Source organism: Lissotriton vulgaris, unplaced genomic scaffold, assembly GCF_964263255.1.
Source record: "Lissotriton vulgaris unplaced genomic scaffold, aLisVul1.2 SCAFFOLD_1227, whole genome shotgun sequence".
Taxonomy (NCBI): domain Eukaryota; kingdom Metazoa; phylum Chordata; class Amphibia; order Caudata; family Salamandridae; genus Lissotriton; species Lissotriton vulgaris.
Genome location: NW_028248634.1, coordinates 357,501 through 380,321, shown reverse-complemented (window position 1 = coordinate 380,321; position 22,821 = coordinate 357,501). Strand labels below are relative to the sequence as shown.

At 42.7% G+C, this 22,821-nt stretch overlaps 1 protein-coding gene across 2 annotated transcripts in view; it reads left to right on the top strand.

Annotated features, from left to right (window-relative positions):
- LOC147663882 (uncharacterized) overlaps positions 1-22,821 on the top strand; it is a 55,930-nt gene that overhangs the window by 689 nt on the left and 32,420 nt on the right. Inside the window, exon 1 of one of the 2 annotated variants that reach the window (XM_086950132.1) lies at positions 130-296. The exons of the other annotated variant lie outside the window; for it this stretch is intronic. The gene's annotated coding sequence lies outside the window, so the exon portion shown is untranslated. Of the gene's footprint in view, positions 1-129; positions 297-22,821 lie in introns of those variants that run through there. 2 annotated transcript variants of the gene reach the window in all.

Here is a 22,821-nt window from a genome sequence, read left to right as displayed (position 1 = left end):
CGCTCCGCGCCTGCTTTTGAAACCCATTCAGCACATTGTATGAAAGGGAGAAGGGGTTCTTCTTCCGGGTCAGCGTGGCTGAGACAGCACCAGCAGCAGATGCTGACATTACTTCCGGCCTCTCCCTCTGTGTCCAGTGTGCTGCAAGGGAGGAAGGACCCTCTGTCTGTGCAGTCATTTTTCATCTTTTGACTCTCGCAGACCTCCGCTCCCTCAGACCCCAAATCTGCACCTGCCCCACCCCAGCCATAGGAGAAGGAGAGAGCCTGGAAATGTCTGCACAGGTTTCTGCTCAGGTAGGAGAATGTCAGCACCTTCTGCTGTGTTTGTAGAAATGGACTGAATGATCCTGGAGGAAATCTCTGCCAGGAGCCGGGCCCTTCGATCCAGGGACCTCTGGGGGGGCTTTCCGCCCGGCCCTGGGGGTATTTGTTGTCAACTTTTGTGTTTAAGAGGGGATCTGTTCACTGCACTGCATCTTAATGCACTGTGAGAAATCTGTGCACACTGCACTTCACTGCGAGAAATCTGTGCACACTGCATCTTACTGCACTGTGGGTAATCTGTGCACTGCATCTTACTGCACTGTGAGGAATCTGTGCACGCTGCACTGCATCTTAATGCACTGTGACAGAACTATGCACACTGCACTTTACTGCACTATGAGGAATCTGTGTCACTACAATGCATCTTACTGTACTGTAGAATGTGTGCCACTGCACTGCATCTAACTGCACTGTGCAAATTCTGTTCACATTGCACTGCATCTTAGCGCTCCCTGAGAAATCTGTGCACACTCTTTGCTCAGCTCTCGCTGTTAGTTTGTTGACTGCCCACCTGTACTCCTGTGTCAGAAGCATGTCCACCAGGCAGCTGAACGTCAAGGCTTCTCTACTGCACCATGCGCCTCTGCCCCTGTTTTAATATATCAGTCTAGGTAAAACCTCAGTCATTGCAATAGATTCCAGTGGCATAGGTTGGCTTATAGCATTATCTGCTGCAGAGGTTGTGTGTCTGCTGCAGGGATTGTGTGTGTGTGTGCACTGACCTTGGGTCTGCCAGGTAGTAGTCCTTTCAAGCAGTGGAACGTACATGTCTCTGTTTTTGATGTACCTCTGCAGATGAGATGTGTGTGTGCATGTGAACAGGGTTGAGTTGTCTTTGCAATCTGTGTGTGTTTGAGGCGCATCTACAGTGTGTCTTTTTGAAGTGTTTCTGTCTTAGCAGATGTTGGCGGGACTGTCAGTTACTCTTCTTGGCCTCTCCTCTCTGTACAGAAATCTTTAGGATCACTTGCTGTAAGAGGGTCTGCTCTGTGCACAATAGTCAGGTACTACTCGGCACACTGCAGACGTCTGAGCAAAGCCACATGTGAAGTTCTAGTTCTTCCCCACAGTTTGGAAAAATTAGGCAGGTTTGAATGAAACTTTGAAATATGTGAGTGCCCACAAGCACCCAGAGCTACTTGGATGACAATGGTGTAAGAGGTTGCTGCACTCTCTCATCAACGGTGTGCTGATGAGGATTGTGCGATGATATGAAGCCTACATGAAAGATTCCAAGAGACTCTTTAAGTCATTCTGCTCTGCTTGTCACTTCAGCAGGAAGGGGCGAACAATGTGAGCGAGCAGAAAAAGCAAGAAGAGTCCAGAGAAGAGAAATCAGAGGGATACAGTGAGAAAAAACACGAAGAGTGGAGTAAAGTAATTAATAGATATTGGACGAAATATGAAAGAAAGACATTTGAACGGGAGGTAACGAGAGTGCTAAAAGATGGCCAGGAAAAGAAATGTAATGAACTTTATTTATAGATTGCCAAAAGTTGAATTATATGTCAGGAGCTAAAAATGTGATTTAAGTGCGACGTGAATGTGAGTCTTCAAGAGTTATTGGTGTAATGTGCTGTTTAGTGGTACCAATACTTGAACCAACTTTATAGCTACAGATCTGGGATTTAATTCCAATCACCGAACGGTGTAAATGAGACAAAGTGAGGGATCAATCTATTTTCAGGTTACCAATCTCAGCTCTAGTAAAATAGTTGAAAGGTTCCAGGTTCCAACCGTCCTCCTTTATAAATGTGTTTAAGCGCATAGGAATGGAAGGGAAAGGGATTCATAGAGCGCATGGGTACTCAGGAGCATCCCAGCGCTAATAGCGTTGCAGTTCCAACTATAGACAGTTTTAGGGGATTATATACGTTTTAAGTTGCTTTCTAAAAGTCAGATAGTTAGGTTCCAGGTGGATATTGGTGGGTAGGTGGTTTCATTGATGCGACAGCAGACAGCTTTGATGAAGACACGCTTCCTGGGAGATGCGGCGGCGTCACGATTCTCTGGTGATGCGACTATTTCAGCCGCGGCGGCGTCACGCTTCTTCTCGATGCTTCCAGCTCCCAGCGACACGCAGGCTTTGGCAAGCAGAATTCCCAGCAAGGAAACTCTGAGGGGAGCTGGAGATGAAGTCCTTTGTCCCTGAGACTTCAGCAGGAGGCAAGCACAAGTTCAAGCCCTTGGAGAATATTCTGTAAGCTGATGAAAGTCCTTAAATAGTTTTTTCTCTTTTCCCTTGGCAATAAAGAAACCGCTGCAGACCAACCCAGCAAACAGCACACTGGCAGAGGGGCAGTCCAACTCCTGCAGCTTCCTTGGTTCTTAACCTTGGCAAAAGGTTTCTTGTTCCCAGAAGTGATCTAAAATTCTTGGGTCTGAGTCCCAATATTTATACTACTTTTCTCTCTGTTCTCTGAAGGCAGAGAGGCCTCTGCCTAGTCTAAACCAGTTCTTGAGCACTTTGTTTACAGGACTCCTTCTTTCCTTTCACAGTGTAGGACAGAAACATCAGACGCCCTACAGGAGGTGGGGCCAGCATTGTGGAGGGAAAGCACAGGCCAGGAGCACTTTGTTGACATGATTCCTTCTCTTCTTTCACAGTGCAGGGCAGAGACATCAGCCGCACCCCAGGAGGTGGAGCCAGCATTGTGGAGGGAAGGCCCAGCCCTATTCAGGTCCCAGGTGCAACTCCTCCCTCCCACCTAGATGCAGATCTCCCTATTCACCACTGGGCTAACTCATTCTGTCTCTTGGAATCCCCTAGCCCTGTCACTCAAAAGCTCCAGACACGGAATACACAACAGAGGCAGAGGCAGAGGCAGGCTTTGGACAGTTAGACAAGAAAATACCTACTTTCTAAAAGTGGTATTTTCAAACACAGAATGTTAAAACCAACTTTACTAAAATATCTATTTTATCATTCTGAGTTCAGGCATACTAAATTCGAATTTCTACCATGTTCCCTGAGTCAGTTCAGATTATAAGATGTAATAATCTAACTGTCCATTCTGGTCTATGGAGAACTGGTAGCCTTGCAATAGTGAAAAACGAAAATGGCTGTAATTCCCTATTAGGACATGACACAAACACTAGGACATGTCCTAACTTATACTTACTATGCACCCTGCCCTTGGGCCTACCATTGCTGTGTCTGATATGAAGAAAAGGGAAGGTTTAAGGACTGGCAAGTGGGTGCACTTGCCAAATCGACATGGCAGTCACAGACTGCACACAGGCCTTGCAATGGCTGGCCTGAGACACACTTTACTAGCTGCTTCTGTAGGTGGCACAACTAGTGCTGCAAGCCCACCAGCAGCATTTGATGTACATGCTGTGGGCACACATGATGCACTGTACTAGGGTCTGACAAGTAAACCAAATAACCCTATCATATAGTCACTAATCAGTACATCAATTTAACATAGGGAGCACTTGCGCACTGTGGCACTGAATTGCAGTGGCACAGTGCCCAAAGCATATAACCAGCAAAAAACATATCAAAAACAGAGGAGGCAGTCAGTAAAAATGGAAGAGAGACTCACGCCAATGATGCCAGGTCTAACAGGGAGCATTTGCCTGAGAGACCTTTGTGCATGATACATAGAGCTTTGAATTGGACTCTTTCTTGGATGGGCAGCCAGTGTAGTGATGATAATGCATGTTTAGCTGAAAGGTGTTTGGGGGTGTTAAGGGGCAGGCGTGCAGCACAATATTGAACTATCTGTAGTTTCTTTATAGGTTTGGCTGGGCTTCCTAGATCTAAGGCATTAGCATAGTTCAAGCGTGACAAAATTAAAGCTTGGACTAATATCTTTTTAGCTGAAAAAAGAAGCACGGGCAGGATCTTCCTTATCATTCTTAAGATTCCAAAGCAACAAGCTGCCACCTTACTTGCTTGCTCTTTGAGATCTAACTTGGAGTCAAGCCATACACCTAGACTCTTCATGTGGTCCTTTGGTGCGGGAAGGGTCCCCAAGCAACTAGGCCAGAAGGATCCTATAGTCAGTGAAGTGTAGTTACCCAGGAGCACGACCTCAGTCTTAGCTCCGTTTAACTTCAAGTAAGAATCGTCAATCCAGCTTGACACATTTTCAAAAGTATAAACAACTGGTTCTGTCGGGTAAAAAAATGCTACTTTATGATGCTCATAGTGCATTTATACAAGTGAATCAGTTTGCAACCTATGGAACACACCTGTGGAAAAGGAACCACACAATTTGAATTGTACAAAATCACTTAATGTTTATTTCGTGGTGACAGCTTTTCTTCATTGTAATTGTAATTATCTAAGAATGAATTTGTAATCTGAATAAAGATTTTTGAATTGAATTGAAATTGATAAAAGAAACAGTACAAAGCAATTATCTCCTGTTTCTTTTCCATTAAATTATGTGGTTCCTTTTCCACAGGCGTGTAAATTTGTAGGAGACTCCGCCCTGACCCTGCAGAAAAGGGGCATTTACCACCCTCCAAAATGGCTTGCTATCTTTACTCCTCGAAGTCTCCCACAAATTTACCCATGCTTCATCCCTTAACTCCTTTTTTTCTCACCGCCCTAGCTGTCTTTTGACCCGCTCGTAGTTTCCTTATCAAATCTTTGTGGGACTTGTTTTAAGAGCAGTGCGAAGATCTTTGGGGCCCTTTGAACAATTTGTCTCAAACCCGCTTATCGTCAATGGAGTGTTTCTTGTACCTGGATTTAAAAGATTAGAATTTATAGATGTTAAAATTTTACTATTAAAGTGACTATCAGTGTTGGTGTCTAAGCAGGATACAATTTTCTCCCATTGAAGAGTAGATCCATTTTTCCTACTCACAATCGGTTTTGGGGCAAATATAGAGCTTGACTTAGCAGAAAGAGGCCAAACAAAACAAAAAAGAAGGAAAGCATGATTACTGAACTCTGTCAACTCGTCTATGGAGGACTCAATACATCTCTTAAAATTAGTCTGAATAATTGTAAAATCAGATGTCGAGGTAACTGCTGTACGATGAAAGGTGAGGAGGGGTTGACCAGTCATGGGGTGACACAGGTTTATTATAACTAGGTCCCAAGGTAATGGAAAAACTGTTTCTGTAGTTATGATGCATAAAATGGACTAGCAACGAATCATTAGTGTCAGTTACCCCACAAATACGTTGGTCCGAATTGGGGCTTCAGTACACATGAAAATCCCCAGCTCAAATTAAATTAATTCAACGTGTGTGATATGTTAACAGAGATTCCAATATTCCAGCCAACTCAACTGTCACCTGTGTAGGATTCTTAAAATTATTATTATAAAAATTAATCCGTAACAAATCAATTTTCCCAGAACCTTCAGCCACGATAACATGAAAATGGGGCTAGTTATTGATAAAGGTCACCATACCTAGGGTGATCGTGTTTGCTATAATTCTGAGTAAGCCGCCCCCTTAGATCTACCTGCTGCTGATGGAACTGCTGTCGTAACAAAGGAGCTGTAGCCATTTACTTAGACAGACTGCTCTGTTCAATTTTCCTGAAAACCAATATCGGAATTCGTAAACACTTTATGCCAATTTTGATGATCCTTTTTGTTTTCATAACCCGCTTTATTCCTAGAGGGAAACTTTATATCACTTTGGGACTCCTACGACCGAATTGCTGTCGGTACTGGTGAGAAGGATGTTGTAGGGTCAATTGGTAAGGATGTAATACTGCTTGGTGAACCTAAAACGACCAACTGAACCCTTTCCCGGGTATCAAACCAGAAACAGTTTGATAATCAATCAATCAATAAATCAATCGGAGTACATGTAGAGCACGCTACTTACCCTTGAGGGTCCCAAGGCGTTGAGGGGAGGGGGTGCTGCTACTGCTCAAAGAGCCAGGTCTTGAAGAGTCTTCTGAAGTCGAGTAGGTTTTGGGTCTGTCAGGTGGGTAGGGAGGGTGTTCCAGGTCTTGGCGGCGAGGTAGGAGAAGGATCTGCCGCTGGAGGTCGTTCGTTCGATGCGGGGGACAGCGGCGAGTGCGTGGCTGGAGGAGCGGAGCTGGCGGGTGGGGGTGTAGAAGCTGAGTCTGCTGTTCAGGTAGACTGGTCCTGCGTTGTGGAGTGCTTTGTGTGCGTGGATTAGGAGCTTAAAGGTGATTCTTTTGTCGACAGGGAGCGAGTGTAGGTCTCTCAGGTGGGGAGTGATGTGGATGCGGCGGGGGACGTTGACGATCTGTCGAGCGGATAATCGTTATAAAGAACAGATTGAGGAGGGAAATGATTTAGTGGAGAGATCGGTCAATCACATGCCTCCTAATCTTCCAACAATGAGTACCTATTTGATAGAGCAAGGGCATCAAAAGCCACCTGTGCAGGCTTATGACCAGTTCTTACTAAAGAAAGGCCCTGAGTGAGTACGTTGGAACTACGTACTGATGCAGACCTGTAAAAAAAGTCCAACGAGACTGCATAAATCAGAGAATGGAGTTTAGGGGCAACCAGTAAACTCCCTAATAGTTCTCTCACTAGCCATTCATTATCAAAGTTTAAAATAACCAGTCATTATTGGTTGTTTTTGTTTGTTTTAAAAAAAATGTATTTGTAAACATGAGGAAAAAATAAATAAATAAATAAACCAACATATTCAAGACATATACACCTCAGTAAGAATAATTACAGAAATAATTAATTTCATACATGAGGATGAGAGCAAATCAAACGCTACATGTGTTTCAAATATTATTGCTTAGACCTTAGAACAGCTAACCCCAGATTGCATTAAGTTTGTATACAGAGCGAGCTCCCCTCAATTTGACCAAGGCTAATTCCATATCATATGTCTCTCTAACAAACAGCTACCAATCCATGACTGAAGGCGGTTTTGGTGAGATCCAAACCCGAGCAATTGTCAATCTTGCAGAGACCAATAAGATGGTTAATAAGTCTTCGCGTTTAGATCCCATATTCTGTCCGCCCATCATTATATCCATTGTTGAGAGAGATATTCCCATCCCCATCTTCAGAAACAATACTTGAGCGACCTTCTGCCAGAATATTGTAAATTCTGGGAATGTGAAAATGTGTTTTATGTCAGCCGCCTATTGATCGCATCTTGGACATTTTGTTCGATCACTAGTCAAGTTATTAGATGACCACTTCGCTATTCTTTCCGGCATATAATATAATAGACATATTGTTCGGTATTGTTGCAATTGCAGATTAGAGGAGTGTACAGCCTTGCTTATACTACTGAGATCCTGTGAGATAGTGCTAGCCGAGACCAATGTCCCCATAACCTAATTATGGATGCCTTCTGAAGTGTTATTTATGAAATAATGTGTTTTCAGAAAGATTAGTGCACTTTCAGAAGTACAAATGTGCTCTGCTCCCTACACGAAAATTAGTAACCCATGCATGTATCTCATAAATACTGAGCTTTGGATAAATGTGTACAGATATTGAAGGATCCTGATTTTATTCAGGGTCCTGATTAAAATTCTGGGGAAAGCAGTGCCTTCTGGCTGATTTACGAGCAGCTGGCTGGAGCTGGAGTCAGTAGTTACCTCTTGATATATTCCGTAGCCACGTCTAGTGCGGGACTACATTTCCGAGTTTCAATTAACACTGCTGTGCTGAATGCAGCAACATTACCGCAGGGGGTATCCGGCTAGTGAAAATATCTTTGCAGCTGCAGAGATGGACAAAGCTTTCAGCCTGAAAAGAGCTCTGTGAAGAATCAATCAATCAATCAATCATTCCATTTGTAAAGCACGCTACCTACCCGTGAGGGTCTCAAGGCGCTGGGGGGGAGGGAGGCGCGGAGGGGAAGCTGCTATTGATCGATAAGCCAGGTCTTGAGAAGTCTTCTGAAGGCTAGCAGGTCCTGGGTCTGTCATAGGCTTGTAGGGGAGTGTTCCAGGTCTTGGCGGCGAGGTAGGAGAAGGATCTGCCACCAGCAGTGGTTGTCCGGCTGCGAGGGACTGTGGCGAGGGCGATGTTGGAAGTGCGTGAGTGCGTGCTGTACAAGCATGTGCAGTACCTACACAGCGGGTTGAATGGGTGAATATTTCTCCAATCGCCCTCATTAGGATTACGTCACCCACTCTGAGGTCACCTTTGCTCTCCAATCAGGTCACATCCATCCATGTACCTTGAGTGACCATCCTGCTAGAAGAACACAATTAATGTCCCCCGCGCTTAACTTCAATGGTGTCGTTTTCAAAGCACCAGCAGGTTGAGAGGAATATGGACGAATATAATTGGAAATAACCTTTGGGGAGTCAAAACTTTTCCACTCAGATTCCATATATCGTATTCCCACCAAATTGCACTTCGAAAAGCACTCAAGCCATATCTTTTGATAGGGATGCAGAACCAGGGGAGTAGGTATCATCAGTACGGCAGGTGCAGTGGTACCTGGTCCCAGGGTGAAAGAGGCTCAGTGTACCCAAATCATTGCTGCCGTCCACCACTCTCGCTGTAGGTAGGGTCAGGTGCCCATTTACATTGCTTGCACTGGGGACCGTGAAACCCTTGCTACGACACTGAGCGCAATCCCACGTCCCTTCCAGCTCCCACACGTGAGAGGCTGGAGTAGCCACCGCGGACTGCAGAGGAAGGACGGAGCGCTGCGCCCGGGGAGAGGCAGCCGGGGCTCCGTGGCTGTGGAGGAGCAGCCCCCTTGCTGCCTGCCTCGCAGCGAAGGGAGGGCTGCGTGCCCCGGGCTCACACCATGCAGCTGACTGGCAGCAGCTGAGGCGCGCAGCCCTCTCCGTGTGACTCTGGTAGAGCCTGCCTCTCCCTCTTCCACTCCCCGCTCCGGAGCCCGGACAGGAAATCCTCCCAGTGCTTCCCTTTCATTGCAAGGAACCTCAGAGGCCCCTGCTAATCCTGCCCTCCCATGCCGCTGACAGGGTGGGATAGGCACACACCAGGGTGGACAGAGAGCGATCTGTCATGATCCGGAGACCCGCCGGTCACCCCCCGCAATAAGAGACTTACCTGCGCATGCAGGAATTCGGATTGATGCTAAGTGTAAAAATGCAAGTAAGTGCAGTTTTCTTCCAGTATACGAACATCCAAGTTGTTTGTCTCCCAGTTGTAAGGAAATAACCTTCAAGGCAAACTACGGCTGTAGGGGACCAAAGAGGTAGACTTGCGCCAGAAAGGAACGTGCAGTCCTGTGTAGCGAGAGGCTCACAGGAGACGCTGTAGCTTGCTTTTAACATGAAGTAATCTGAAGGAGACACCCTAAATAAACAACGTCAATGACGTCACACGGTCTGTCGTAGTGCAATGCTTTCAGAGGAATGTCACATTTAAAGTTAGGTTTCGCAATAAAAGGGTGCTGTTTTTGGCCTTTGGTTCTGGCAAAATCTTTGCTGCGAAATCCATGTCCAACCAGTGGCGTTGCTAGTGCAAGGAAGGCAACCCCAACTGTTGCCTTCCTTGCCCTGCTTTTGGCATTTGGTTCTGGCAAAATCTTCGCTGCGAAATCCATGTTTACCCAGTGGCGTCGCAAGTGCAAGGAAGGCAACCCCAAATGTTGGAACTCTAAAATAAATTTTAAAAAGCGCTCTCGTGCCAGCAGGGGGGAGAGAAGATGGCCTGCGTGATTCACTTGCGGGAGCGATAATTGCTACCATATGGCAGCGCGCACTCCCGCAAGTGAATCTCCACACGTGCACGCATTGCCATTGAAGGCAATGGAACGTGTGCACGTGTTTGGCTGAAAAGCCAAAGCGATCCCAAAAGGTCTTTTTGCCTTTGCATTTCATTCATGCTGCGTAGGCGAGTCCTAATGGTTCCCTGCTGCCTTTTCTGTTATTTAATTCAGTTAGCTTAGAGAAACTTGAAAACCATCCTAGTTTTTTTTAATTCATTTTTCATTACCCTCATGTTGACTTTTTCCTTTTCTTGCCACCTCTCATGGTCCCCCCTTCCTACCCCCTAACCCAAGCACCCCCCCCGCATATAGAAGGAGGAATCATCCCCTTCTTACAGCTGCCGCTGGACTGGCAGCTAACTGGAACCCAGACCCCACAGTAGCTCCAGAGACGAGCCCAACCCTACCATAGATTGCAGAGAAAGGAAGAGAGAAAGAAAGGAGAAAAGGTATAAAAAGAAAAAAAAGGAGTAGTTTAGCCTATCCATAGATCTAATAGATTGAAAACAATAATATGAAAAAAGAGGAAACGGAAAAAGAAAGAAAAATAGTAAGACCAACTCTACTCCTCCAATCTTCCTACCAGACAATCCCCGAAGCCCCCAGACTTTATCTTTATGTTTAAACAGCCCCACCTTTCTGCCATTTATACAATGTTTCCTTTGCTTCTGATTCGGAAAGAAAAGAAGATATCTGCCCCTCCCCCCCTATGACCTTCTGACGAGCAGGTTCTTGCAAAAATTCTTGAGCCCCTGTAGCCTTTAAAGGCTCGATTAGCTGCCTAAGTTGTCATCTCCTGTCCATTGTTGCTTTCCAAAAATCGGAGCAAAAGAAAATAGAAAAAGACTCCACAGCTACCGGTGATCTTGGGCCAGCTTTTAAAGAAACTGCTTGTTGTAGCAGAAAGGTCCCAAAGTAAATCAAAAACGGTCTTGGGTAGCGATAATCTTGCCGACGCTGTGCCAGCGGAAGTCTATGGGTGTTTTGTATCTGGCAATCCCAGTCCCAGTCTCCAAGATCTGGAAAAGCCTTCTGCAAGACCTGAACTATGAAGACTCTGGGGTCTGATCCTTCTCGACCTTCAGGGATTCCAAACATTTTTAGATTTTGTCTCCTCTGACTATTTTCTAAATCTTCTAGTTTGAGTTGCATATTTGTGAGTTTGTCCGCATGCTGCCATACTGAACTTGCTGCTTTGGTAGTAGCTTCTGCTGTAGTTTGTTGAATACTATGATTATCTGCTCTGACTTGGGCAAAAAGCTCTCGTGTCCCTTCCCTTTGATCTTTCAGAACTTGTAAAATCGACGACAATATTGAAGCTTCATTATCCTGACTCCCCTTGTTCCGAAGATCTTCCACCATGTATGACATATGAGGTGGCGGAGAGGGTCCAGATACCAGAGACGATCCATTATAGCTTACATCTCGTGATCTATTGGGTATTATTACTTTAATCAATTCTGACACGGGTACCGAGCTACCTGCAGCCTTAACAGCGCTGAGAGCGTCATCTGTTAAGCCAACATCCGGCAATCTACATATCACTGTCTTCATTCCGCCTTTAGATTGTACCCATCTCCGCATGTGGCTATTACCTGATAAATCTTTAGTTTGTATTATTTTCTTCTCACCTGACCCCGTATGTGATACATTTTGCAACTACCTTACATCCTTCATAACTTTGGATTTAGAGTTCTTCTTTAGGTCGAGCCTAAGCCATCCCGTAGGGATGCTGGGCGAGATTATAGTAAGGCTTTTCAAAAGTCTACCCAAACTGCGGATTAGGTACAGTTCATGTGAGCCAAGCGTGCGCACATCGACAGCCACATCGCACCCACACCATTTGTCTGAGCCTCGGCATCAGACTTCAAAGGAATCCGCTCCCAAGCCGCTCCCCCGCCCCCGACACCCAATGCCGCTCCCCCACCACGCAATGCTGGCAAAGGGAACTCTTCACGGTCTGCAGTTAGCGTTTGTTGAAAATTAAACTTTACACATAGCGATCAATACCCAATCTTGAGTTAAAAGAGCGTGTGACCCCTAAAGACGGGACAACTGGTGTCAAAACCAAACGACCAACAAGAACTTTCTGAGAAAAGTGATATCTATTGAGCTGGTGGCCCTGTCGAGTGGAGTTTGCATGTCTACAATATCGCCTGCATCCTCATAAGTTGTTTTATAAAAAAGTCTAAGCATAAGTGCTAATAATATTCTAAGGAACTCGAGCGGTGCATCACTTCCGGGGTAAATGACTAATCTTTTCCATTGTGCGGTCTGTTCTTTGTTTAACCAATTGACGGCTGTAGAGGGCGGTCATACCACCAACTCTTCGTCGGTATGGTTCTCTTGTTTGTCAGTCAGTACAAACCAGATTTCCAATTGGCCCATTCTGTCTTCAGCTTATGAAGGGCCGGAGAGTCGATGGAAGGCTGGGGTGATCTGGTGTTTCAAATCCTCCGTCGGTAGATCGTACGGGAGGTAAGTACAACATTTGGAAACTCTGCCTAATTCCATGAATTGATTAGTGATAGATTATGGGCGTGTGTACGGCAGGCCCCGTGTCCTGCTTCGTCACATAGCTTCTTGGATACCCCACCTCAGTCTCTGTGCCTCCCTACGAGTGTCTTCTCGTTAACATTCATTATTCTATTTTTGATTTTCGCAACCACGTGTGAAATTTACTGAGGAAGTAGATATGGAGGCTTTCAGGGTTCGGACGCTGCCAACATCTGTGGAATCCGTGTCTGAAAATAAACATAAACAATCTGTACATCTGTATGTAGAAAAGGCTATTCATGCATTTAGCGGTAAAAAAGAAAGCTGTTCATATACAGACTGTTACTTTGCGTTAAATAAACCCAGTCGAAAAGCGATTCGACAGAGCGAAGAAGCATGTTATCTCGGCCAACTATATTTGATCTATTTTAAGTTGGGGGCAAACACCCATTCTTTTTCAATATTAACTTGTTTAGGCTTCAGAGAGGTCGTCTTTGTTGTCGGATCCATCCTAAATTGGTTTAAATCTTCGTTGGACGCGCGACAAGCTTGGATGTCTGTTGGACTGCCCCTCCCGACCGATATGCCAAGTATTCTGCTGCCACTTGTAATATTTAGGATATAAATCAAACACAGTAGATGATGGAGGGGGTGCTGAAACTTTTCAGACACTCACCCCCTAGTCACAGATTTGGGTTGAATCCATCATTGTTCTTTAGCTCACTTCGCCACCCCAGTACAGACCCAGCTAAATGCAAATCAGTGTTAAACCTGTGCCTCATGGGAACAGTCCAGCTCAAACTGCCCAGCCAGGTTTTCCCTGGCCTGGAAACAACCTTCCTGGGCAGGTTTCGGAGAAACACCCCTCATCAGCCGGACTAACTTGAAACCGATGGCAAAGTGAGCAAGGGATCCACGTCTGGAGTAGGATATATTCAACGATCTGATTGAGTTTCAGCGTGTTGATGGAGGTATGTGGGGTTTCTTTAGCAGATCTTAGCTTGGTGCTTTTAGATCCATTCAGGCCGCCTCCAGCATTTAAAGATGGTAACATTTATCTTAGAAGAAATCGAAACAAGTCTGAAAAAGATGCGGCTTAGTTTTAAAAGGGGAACATAATTATTGTTTTTTGCCTCCCAACATAAACTAAAGACTTAAATGGAAACATTTCACTTTTTAAAATATATTTACATAGAATATGGGTTCCTAGCTCTCCTCGCTTCATTCATTTCTATAACTGGCAGAAAGTTTATTGGTTGTCCAAGGTCAATCGCTGTTTAGTGGGCTACAATTGCAACTACGGAAAATCCTTTTACAGTTTCTGCCCCATTTTTATATTCTCTTGCAGCGCGTTTGCAAATCCATAGGTTCAACTCTGGGACTAGTTTCTTTAATTTCCAAATTTTTTCCCTGGACCAAGAGACACTGATTTCTAGTGTCATGAGGAAGGTGAGGTGGGGCTGGAACCTTCCTGTCAGTTGAAAGAATGAGAGACCTCCTCCCTCTTCTACCTCTTAAATTGTTGGGGATATCATCTCTGGGAAAGACTGGATTAGAAATTGGGCCGGGCCCCTCCTTACACTTCAGACGGGCTCTTTGTCTTCTATTCTTCCACTTACCATCTACAAAGGACTCAGGAATTGTACTTCACTTTGCTGTATGGTTAGGTCCCTGCGCGCCTCCTTCTTATCTTCCTTATAGAAGAAATCATTATGGGTTCCTGCTCTGTAAGTCATGCGCATGTGCTTTACGCTTAGCTTAAACATAAGCTAGACATAAACACACCATCCATGTCCCGCATTGATGGAGCACTGGACCTGGATGCAAGGTACTAACAGACCATTTTTAAACCAAAGGTGACCTGTAAAAAGGGCGACAACCGACTTATTCTTTAAATATGCCCCCAACTACTCTAGCAATTAATAGATTATAATGTACCTGTCCTAAATCGGTTTTTGCTCCTAGAAGCTTTTGAAGGCTGATCAGCCCATTTGGAGTGGGTATTTAACAGTTTAATATTCAAAGGCAACTTTGTCTTTGCTAACGAGTGCACTGCTCTGCCTGCTCTTCTTGAATGTACCTTTTCAGGTAGACGGAAGAGTTCTATCATCGATTGCGCCTTTGTAACTGTAAACCATAATGTCCTAAGTATTACTTTTATAACTTAGTATGCCTTTCAGGAGAATGGCCTAGAGGTTCATTTAGGAAATTTGAATGTTGACTCAAGTAATGATATTGTTCTTAGATGGATTCTACAGATCTGGAGAGGCTGATTAACCCTTTCGATGCTGATGACGAGCTCAGCTCGTCATCACCCACAGGTGTCGTGTGCTGATGACGAGCTGAGCTCGTCATGACACCAGCAAAATGGCAATTTCCAGCACAGGGGAAAAATCACCGCAGCAGCCATGTGGTTAAAGACATTATATAGTTTCGTTTTTTTGTTTTTAACATGTCCAGATGAGCAGGTGGGGAAATCGAAAGTGGTTTATTAGAAAATTTCAATATCATCAAAAAGGGAATTAGGGATGCAGTGAAATGAGGGAATCCAAAACCCTGTGGCAAGTTTGATACTAATTGTACTAAATCACACACTTTATTAAAAATGTCTCTTAATAAAGCATCCAGAAATAAAGAAGTAAAATCTTGCGTGCAGATGTATAGGGCCATTCTCAAACAAAGGAGGAATAAGATTACGAAAGAGCAACACTATTGTTTACATGTAAAGTAATTGATTGTGCTGCCTTTGAAAAGTGAATGATAACCTATATTTTAGAGATGATACTGCCCCATCAGTAGAGATAGCCATCCCTGTTGATACTTTGGTAGCACATTTTAGTTGCATTGTTTCTGCGCCGTAGGTGGAGCAAGGGGGAGGCTGTTTATGAGCCACATGGCGTGGCTGCAATATACATAAATGATTTTAGTACCTTAATATTTGTCCTGGAGGCTGTAACAGCTGCCACACACACCCCCACACACACAACCCCACACACACACACCCACACACACTCCCACACACAGACTCACCCCACACACACATGAACACCCCACACAAACACCCTCACACACACATCCCCACACACCCCCCACACACACAACCCCCCATGAACACAACCCCCACACACACAAGCCCCCACACACAACCCCACACACACAGACACACCCCACACATACAACCCTCACACACACAACCACTCACACACAACCCCCCACTCACACACAACCTCCCACACACAACCCCCCCACACACAACCACACACATACACACAACCCCCCCACACACACAACCCCCCCCACACACACACAACCCCCCCACACACACACAACACACACACAACTACACTCACACACACAACTACACTCACACACACAACTACACACACAACCACACACACACACACAACCACACGCACATAACCACAAGCGCACAACCACAAGCACACACACAACCACTCAACCACACAAACACACACAACCACAACCACACACACAACCATCTATCTATCTATCTATCTATCTATCTATCTATCTATCTATCTATCTATCTATCTATCTATCTATCTATCTATCGCACTAAATCTATCTTTCTCTCAATCGCCCTCACTCTATCTATCTCCCTCACTCTATCTATTTCCCTCAATCTATCTATCTATCTATCTATCTATCTATCTATCTATCTATCTATCTATCTATCTATCGCACTAAATCTATCTATCTATCTATCTATCTATCTATCTATCTATCTATCTATCTATCTATCTATCTATCTATCTATCTATCGATCTATCTCCCTCTATCTATCTATCTCCCTCTATCTATCTATCTCCCTCTATCTATCTATCTCCCTCTATCTATCTATCTCCCTCTATCTATCTATCTCCCTCTATCTATCTATCTCCCTCTATCTATCTATCTCCCTCTATCTATCTATCTCCCTCTATCTATCTATCTCCCTCTATCTATCTATCTCCCTCTATCTATCTATCTATCTATCTATCTATCTATCTATCTATGTATCTGTCTATCTATCTATCGCCCTCAGTCCTATCTATCTATCAAGTTCGGCCACCTTAGATCGTCCAATCAAGCCCTCGCCGCAATCACGCGCATCCGAAAATCCACCAAGGGTGTCACATCCTTCTCCTTCCTTGCTGCCAAGACCTGGAACTCACTCTTCACTCACCTCCGCCTCACTCAAAACCACATCTCCTTCAGAAAAGAACTCAAAACCTGGCTATTCGACATATAATGAACCCCTTCCCCAAGCGCCTTGAGACCCTCTGGGTTAGCAGTGCGCTTTATAAATGACCGAACTATCTATCTATCTATCTATCTATCTATCTATCTATCTATCTATCTATCTATCTATCTATCTAAATATCGCCCTCCCTCTATTTCCCTCAGTCTATCTATCTATCGCCCTCTATCTATCTATCTATCACCCTTAGTCTATCTATCTATCGCCCTCAGTCCTATCTATCTATCTATCTATCTATCTATCTATCGCCCTTAGTCCTATCTATCTATCTATCTATCTATCTATCTATCTATCTATCTATCTATCTATCTATCTATCTATCGCCCTTAGTCCTATCTATCTATCTATCTATCTATCTATCTATCTATCTATCTATCTATCTATCTATCTATCTATCTATCACCCTCTATCTATCTATCTATCTATCTATCTATCTATCTATCGATCGCCCTTAGTCCTATCTATCTATCTATCTATCTATCTATCTATCTATCTATCTATCTATCTATCTAAATATCGCCCTCCCTCTATTTCCCTCAGTCTATCTATCTATCGCCCTCTATCTATCTATCTATCACCCTTAGTCTATCTATCTATCGCCCTCAGTCCTATCTATCTATCTATCTATCTATCTATCTATCGCCCTTAGTCCTATCTATCTATCTATCTATCTATCTATCTATCGCCCTTAGTCCTATCTATCTATCTATCTATCTATCTATCTATCTATCTATCTATCTATCTATCTATCTATATCTATCTATCTATCTATCACCCTCTATCTATCTATCTATCTATCTATCTATCTATCGCCCTTAGTCCTATCTATCTATCTATCTATCTATCTATCTATCTATCTATCTATATCTATCTATCTATCTATCACCCTCTATCTATCTATCTACCTATCTATCACCCTCTTTCTATCTATCTATCTATCTATCTATCTATATCTATCTATCTATCTATCTATCGCCGTCTCATCATCTTGCTTCAACATTCTTCGCATGCTCAAAAAAACATTTCGCTGGATCCCCACCGAAACTAGAAAAACGGTCACCCACGCACTGGTCACAAGCCGCCTGGACTACGGAAACACACTATACGCCGGTACCACCGCAAAACTCCAGAAAAAACTCCAACGCATCCAGAACGCTTCAGCCAGGCTCATACTAGACATCCCGCGTAAAGAACACATCTCTGGTCACCTGAAAAACCTCCACTGGCTCCCCGTAAATAAGAGGATTACTTTCCGCCTCCTAACCCACGCACACAAAGCACTTTACGATCTTGGGCCCGATTGCCTCAACACACGATTGTCCTTCTACACCCCCTCCCGTCAGCTGCGATCCTCCAACCAAGCCCTTGCCACGGTACCTCGCATCAACAAAACCACTATGGGAGGTAGATCCTTCTCCTACCTGGCAGCTAAAACCTGGAACTCACTTCCCACTCACCTTCGCCTTACTCAGAACCACCTAGCATTCAGAAAGCAACTTAAAACTTGGATATTCGACAAGTAATTCCCCACCCTCCCCCTAGCGCCTTGAGACCCTATGGGTATGTAGCGCGCTATATAAATTTCTTGACTTGACTTGACTTGACTATCTATCTATCTACCTATCTATCACCCTCTATCTATCTATCTATCTATCTATCTATCTATCTATCTATCTATCTATCTATCTATCTATCTATCTATCTATCTATCTATCTATCTATCTATCTATCTATCTATCTATCTATCTCCCTCTATCTATCTATCTATCTATCTATCTATCTATCTCCCTCTAACTATCTATCTATCTATCTATCTATCTATCTATCTATCTATCTATCTATCTATCTATCTATCTATCTATCACCCTCTAACTATCTATCTATCTATCTATCTATCGCCCTCCTATCTATCTATCTATCTATCTATCTATCTATCTATCTATCTATCGCCCTCCTATCTATCTATCTATCTATCTATCTAACTATCTATCTATCGCCCTCCTATCTATCTATCTATCTATCTATCGCCCTCACTCTATTTCCCTCAGTCTATCTATCTATCGCCCTCAGTCTATCTATCTATATATCGCCCTCGTTCCTATCTATCTATCTATCTATCTATCTATCTATCTATCTATCTATCTATCTATCTATCTCCCTCTATCTATCTATCACCCTCACTCTATTTCCCTCAGTCTATCTATCTATCGCCCTCAGTCTATCTATCTATCTATCGCCCTCAGTCCTATCTATCTATCTATCTATCTATCTATCTATCTATCTATCTATCTATCTATCTATCTATCGCCCTCACTCTATTTCCCTCAGTCTATCTATCTATCGCCCTCAGTCTATCTATCTATCTATCGCCCTCAGTCCTATCTATCTATCTATCTATCTATCTATCTATCTATCTATCTATCTATCTATCTATCTATCGCCCTCACTCTATTTCCCTCAGTCTATCTATCTATCGCCCTCAGTCTATCTATCTATCTATCGCCCTCAGTCCTATCTATCTATCTATCTATCTATCTATCTATCTATCTATCTATGTATCTATCGCTCTCACTCTATTGCCCTCAGTCTATCTATCGCCCTTAGTCTATCTATCTATCTATCTATCTATCTATCTATCTATCTATCTAACTATCTATCTATCTGTCGCCCTCAGTCCTATCTATCTATCTATCTATCTATCTATCTATCTATCTATCTATCTATCTACCTATCTATCGCCCTCACTCTATTTCCCTCAGTCTATCTATCTATCGCCCTCACTCTATCTATCTATCGACCTCTATCTATCTATCTATCGCCCTCTATCTATCTATCTATCTATCTATCTATCTATCTATCTATCTATCTATCTATCTATCTATCTATCTATCTATCTATCTATCGCCCTCACTCTATCTATCTATCTATCTATCTATCTATCTATCACCCTCAGTCCTATCTATCTATCTATCTATCTATCTATCTATCTATCTATCTATCTCCCTCAGTCCTATCTATCTATCTATCTATCTATCTATCTATCTATCTATCTATCTATCTATCTATATATCTATCTATCACCCTCAGTCCTATCTATCTATCTATCTATCTATCTATCACCCTCTATCTATCTATCTATCTATCTATCTATCTATCTATCGCCCTCACTCTATTTCCCTCAGTCTATCTATCTATCGCCCTCAGTCTAGCTATCTATATATCGCCCTCGTTCCTATCTATCTATCTATCTATCTATCTATCTATCTATCTATCTATCTATCTATCTCCCTCTATCTATCTATCTATCTATCTATCTATCTATCTATCACCCTCTATCTATCTATCTATCTCCCTCTATCTATCTATCTATCTATCTATCTATCACTATCTATCTATCTATCTATCTATCACCCTCTATGTATCTATCTACCTATCTATCTATCTATCTATCTATCTATCTATCTATCTATTACCCTCTAACTATCTATCTATCTATCTATCTATCTATCTATCTATCTATCTATCGCCCTCCTATCTATCTATCGCCCTCACTCTATTTCCCTCAGTCTATCTATCTATCGCCCTCAGTCTATCTATCTATATATCGCCCTCGTTCCTATCTATCTATCTATCTATCTATCTATCTATCTATCTATCTATCTATCTATCTATCTATCTATCACCCTCTATCTATCTATCTATCACCCTCTATCTATCTATCTATCACCCTCTATCTATCTATCTATCTCCCTCTATCTATCTATCTATCACTATCTATCTATCTATCTATCTATCTATCACCCTCTATCTATCTATCTATCTATCTATCTATCTATCTATCTATCTATCGCCCTTAGTCCTATCTATCTATCTATCTATCTATCTATCTATCTATCTATCTATCTATCTATCTATCTATCTATCTATCTATCTATCTATCTAAATATCGCCCTCCCTCTATTTCCCTCAGTCTATCTATCTATCGCCCTCTATCTATCTATCTATCACCCTTAGTCTATCTATCTATCGCCCTCAGTCCTATCTATCTATCTATCTATCTATCTATCTATCTATCTATCGCCCTTAGTCCTATCTATCTATCTATCTATCTATCTATCTATCTATCGCCCTTAGTCCTATCTATCTATCTATCTATCTATCTATCTATCTATCTATCTATCTATCTATCTATATCTATCTATCTATCACCCTCTATCTATCTATCTATCTATCTATCTATCTATCGCCCTTAGTCCTATCTATCTATCTATCTATCTATCTATCTATCTATCTATCTATCTATCTATCTATCTATCTATCTATCTATCTATCTATCTATCTATCGCCCTTAGTCCTATCTATCTATCTATCTATCTATCTATCTATCGCCCTCAGTCCTATCTATCTATCTATCTATCTATCTATCTATCTATCTATCTATCGCCCTTAGTCCTATCTATCTATCTATCTATCTATCTATCTATCGCCCTTAGTCCTATCTATCTATCTATCTATCTATCTATCTATCGCCCTTAGTCCTATCTATCTATCTATCTATCTATCTATCTATCTATCTATCTATCTATCTATCTATCTATCTATCACCCTCTATCTATCTATCTATCACCCTCTATCTATCTATCTATCACCCTCTATCTATCTATCTATCTCCCTCTATCTATCTATCACTATCTATCTATCTATCTATCTATCTATCACCCTCTATCTATCTATCTATCTATCTATCTATCTATCTATCTATCTATCTATCGCCCTTAGTCCTATCTATCTATCTATCTATCTATCTATCTATCTATCTATCTATCTATCTATCTAAATATCGCCCTCCCTCTATTTCCCTCAGTCTATCTATCTATCGCCCTCTATCTATCTATCTATCACCCTTAGTCTATCTATCTATCGCCCTCAGTCCTATCTATCTATCTATCTATCTATCTATCTATCTATCTATCTATCGCCCTTAGTCCTATCTATCTATCTATCTATCTATCTATCTATCTATCGCCCTTAGTCCTATCTATCTATCTATCTATCTATCTATCTATCTATCTATCTATCTATCTATCTATCTATCTATCGCCCTTAGTCCTATCTATCTATCTATCTATCTATCTATCTATCTATCTATCTATATCTATCTATCTATCTATCACCCTCTATCTATCTATCTACCTATCTATCACCCTCTATCTATCTATCTATCTATCTATCTATCTATCTATATCTATCTATCTATCTATCTATCGCCGTCTCATCATCTTGCTTCAACATTCTTCGCATGCTCAAAAAAACATTTCGCTGGATCCCCACCGAAACTAGAAAAACGGTCACCCACGCACTGGTCACAAGCCGCCTGGACTACGGAAACACACTATACGCCGGTACCACCGCAAAACTCCAGAAAAAACTCCAACGCATCCAGAACGCTTCAGCCAGGCTCATACTAGACATCCCGCGTAAAGAACACATCTCTGGTCACCTGAAAAACCTCCACTGGCTCCCCGTAAATAAGAGGATTACTTTCCGCCTCCTAACCCACGCACACAAAGCACTTTACGATCTTGGGCCCGATTGCCTCAACACACGATTGTCCTTCTACACCCCCTCCCGTCAGCTGCGATCCTCCAACCAAGCCCTTGCCACGGTACCTCGCATCAACAAAACCACTATGGGAGGTAGATCCTTCTCCTACCTGGCAGCTAAAACCTGGAACTCACTTCCCACTCACCTTCGCCTTACTCAGAACCACCTAGCATTCAGAAAGCAACTTAAAACTTGGATATTCGACAAGTAATTCCCCACCCTCCCCCTAGCGCCTTGAGACCCTATGGGTATGTAGCGCGCTATATAAATTTCTTGACTTGACTTGACTTGACTATCTATCTATCTACCTATCTATCACCCTCTATCTATCTATCTATCTATCTATCTATCTATCTATCTATCTATCTATCTATCTATCTATCTATCTATCTATCTATCTATCACCCTCTATCTATCTATCTATCTATCTATCTATCTATCTATCTATCTATCTATCTATCTATCTATCTATCTATCTATCTATCTATCTATCTATCTATCTCCCTCTAT